Genomic DNA, 3757 nt, shown 5'->3' on the forward strand with positions numbered 1-3757 from the left:
TCTAAGAGAAGGCACTTTGGGGACAATTGGGGAAGGGCAGCAGGAAGGGACTAGAGGCTGGTTTGGCATTGAAGTCCCTTTGTTCATATTTGGGGAGAAGACTAGGGGGAAGAGAGGGGCAACAGAAACAAAGGGGCAAGACTTTGCTCCTGGGTGTTGGCCCAGGACCAACCCCTCTCCCGTGGTCCCCAGATCCACGTGCAGTGATGCTGCCATATCGGCTGCAGAGTCCCCACTGGCATTGGCACATGAAAACATAAATTACCCAGGACCCAAGCAAGCTCAGGGTAGCACTCTGTTATGTGGCCCCAGGCCACACCTTTTGTCATAAAGTGTTGGGACCCCTGGCTATAGATTCCAGGGTGTTTATGCAGTGCAGGGCCACCTTGGGGCTGGAGCCAGGCTGCCGGGGGTAGGTGCCCTCCTGCACCAGGCGCCGGCACTGCACATCTTGGCCCATGCTGAGGCGCTGCAGTGCTGGGAGGTGGTGCAGGAGGATCTCAGGAAGGGGCACCAGGCCTGTGCCTGACAGATCCAGTTCCTGCAATGAGTCCAGGCCTGAGAACCCCTCAGCTCTGGCCCACATGAGCTTGGGGTTGCCAGATAAATCCAGGACCTACAGGCCTGGCAGCTCACGGAACCCATAAGGTACCAGCTTGGGCGGGGGCGGGGGGGTACCCTGCAGGCTGCCCAGTGACAGGTGACTAAGGTCTGGCAGGCCCGTGAAGTCACCTGGGCCAGTGGTGGCCAGTGGGTTCCTGTCCAGGCTGAGGTAGCTCAGGGGCAAGTCTCAGAGGCTGGGCACAGCACAGAGGCGGTTCCAGGCCAAGTTCAGGCTCTGGATGGCAGGTGTGGGCAGGCTGGACCGTGGAGGGAAGGGCATGAGGCAGTGAATGAGCTTGTGGGAGAGATCCACGTGCAGTCCCCTGCCATGGCTGTGGGTCATGAAGGCAGACATGGAGGCCTCACAGAGCCTGTTGTGGCTAAGGTTCACATTACTCAGGGGTGAGTTGGCAAAGCTCTCGGCAGGCAGGGCTGCCAGGCATTTGTGGCTGAGGTCCAGAGACTGCAGGTAGTGTGGGAGATGCTGTTCAGCAAGTTATGGCTGAGATCCAAGTCCTCCAGTGTGGTATAGCCTGGCTCTGCCAACACCAACTCATTCACCGTCTCCAGCCAGTTGGAGGACAGATCTAGGTGGGCTGTGTCCAGCGGGATGGGCACGGGCACAATATGGGGGCCGAGTCCGCTGCAATCCACTTGTGTCAAGCTGAATCTGTCAAAGAGGCCAAAGGTCTCCACCTCACACTAGCACCAAGAGAAGCAGGGCCGGGTCCTCTGGGCCCTGGTCATGGCCAGGACCAGCAGCAGAGGCAGCAGCAGGAACCACAGCCTGAAGGAGATTGGAAGCCTGCGCCCCAGCCGCACGGCACGCTCACCCAGGCGGACGGCCACTGGCTCTCTAGCCGCGTCAAGTTTCAGTAACTTTCAAATGATTGAAGTCATATAGATATATTCTTTGAAAATTAAAATACTGAATTAGAACATTAAAAATGTTGAAATGGCATAAGGCTTTATACTTATATTTTTGTCACAATAAGAAAATTAAATAAAAATCAGTACCAACATTGGATAACTACAAATGTTTGGAAGTTAGACATTTCCAACTTCTAAATAATCCATAGGTCAGTGACTAAAGCACAAAATAATTTCTAAATATTTGAAAGGGAATCAGAATGAAAACACAGCAAATAAATATTTGTGGATACCACTAAAGCATCATGTAGAGGGAAATTTATGGTTTTAAATGTGTTGTTGTTGTTGTTGTTAGGTGTCATTGAGTCAGTACTGACCCATATCGACTTTATATACAGCAAAACGAAACACTGCCTGATCCTGGGTCAACTTCACTATTGTTGCCACACTTGAGTCCATCAATGCTGCCACTTGGCCAATCTATCTCGTTGGGGGTCTTGCTCTTTTTCTCTGACCCTCCACCTTACCAAACATGATATCCTTCTCCAGCAACTGGTCCCTCCTGAGAATATGTATGAAGTATGAGAGACAAAGTTTGGCCATCTTGGCCTCCAAGGAGCACTCAGGCTGCACTTCTTCCAAAATGGATCTATTTGTTCTTTTGGCAGCCCATTGGCACTTTCAATATTCTCCTCTAATATCATAACTCAAAAGCATCAATTATTCTATGGTCTTCCTTATTCACTGTCCAGCTTTCACATGCATATCAGGTTATTGAAAATACCATGGCTTGGGTCAGGCGCACTTTAGTCCTCAAGCTGACATATTTGCTCTTCAACACTTTAAAAAGGTCTTGTGCAGAAGATTTGCCTAATGCAATACATCGTTCGATTTCTTGACTGCTGTATCCATGAGCGTTAATAGTTGATCCAAGAATGAAGTCCTTGACAACTTCAATCTTTTCTCCATTGATAAGAATGTCGTTTATTGGTCCAGTGGTGAGGATTTTTTTTTTCTTGACATTGAGATGTAATCCATACCGAAGGCTGTGCTCTTGGATCTGCATCAGTAAATGTTTTAAGTCCTCTTCACTTTCAGCAAGCAAGGTTGTATCATCTGCATATCGCAGGTTGTTAATCAGTCTTCCTCCAATCCTGATGCCAAGTTTTTCTTCATATAACCCAGCTTCTCAGATTATTTGCTCAGCATACAGGTTGAATAAGTATGATGAAAGAATACAACTTTGTTGCACACCTTTCTTAATTTTAAAGAAATTAAGTGTTCCCATGTTTTGTTTGAACAACTGCCTCTTGGTCCATGTACACATTCCTTATGAGCACAATTAAGTGTTCCGGAATACTCATACTTAGTAATGTTGTCCACAGCTTGTCATGATCCACACAATTGAAAGCCTTTGCGTAGTCAATAAAGCACAGGTAAACATCTTTCTGATATTCTCTGCTTTCAGTCAAGATCCATCGGACATCAGCAATGATATCCCTCGTTCCACGGCCTCTTCTGAATCCAGCTTGAACCTCTGGAAGTTCTCTGTCAATGTATACTTGCAGCCGTTTCTGTGTTACCTTTAGCAACACTTTACTCGCATGGGATATCAAAGAGATTGTTCGATGATTTACAAATTCCATTTGGTCACCTCTCTTTGACATGGGCACAAATACCTATCTCTTCCAATCAGTCTGCCAGATAGTCGTCTTCCACATTTCTTGGCAGAGATGAGTGAGTGCCTCCTGTGCCACCTCACTTTCTTGAAAGATTTCAATTTTTATTCCATCAATTCCTGGTGCCTTTTTCTTTGCCAATTCCTTCAGTGCACCTTGGATTTCCTCTTTCAGTATCATTGGTTCTTGATCATATGCTACCTCTTGAAATGGTTGAACATTAACCATTTCCTTTTGGTACAGTGACTCTGTGTACTCCTTCCATTTTCTCTTGATGCTTTCTGCATCATTCAGTAATTTATTTGCCCAGAGAATCTTTCAATAACGAAAGTCAAGGCTTGAGTTTTTTCTTCAGTTCCCCCAGCTTGAGAAATGCTGAGTGTATTCTTCCTTTTTGGTTTTCTGATTCCACATCTTTGCACATTTGTTGTAATATTTGGCTTTATCTTCTCGAGCTGATCTTAGAAATTTTCTGTTCAGCTCTTGGACCTCCTCATTTCTTCTATTTGCTTTAGAATCTCTACACTGGAGAGCAAGTTTCAGTGTCTCTTCTGACATCCATTTTGATCTTTTCCTTCTTTCTTGTCTTCTTAATGACTTTTTGC

The 3757-nt window shown here is 46.4% G+C and overlaps 1 pseudogene; it reads right to left on the minus strand.

Moving 5' to 3' along the window:
- Nucleotides 1-325: 325 nt before the first annotated feature.
- LOC102831870 overlaps nt 326-3757 on the minus strand; it is a 16258-nt pseudogene continuing 12826 nt past the window's right edge.

The sequence above is a fragment of the Chrysochloris asiatica genome, unplaced genomic scaffold (genome assembly GCF_000296735.1).
Source record: "Chrysochloris asiatica unplaced genomic scaffold, ChrAsi1.0 scaffold00069, whole genome shotgun sequence".
NCBI lineage: Eukaryota > Metazoa > Chordata > Mammalia > Afrosoricida > Chrysochloridae > Chrysochloris > Chrysochloris asiatica.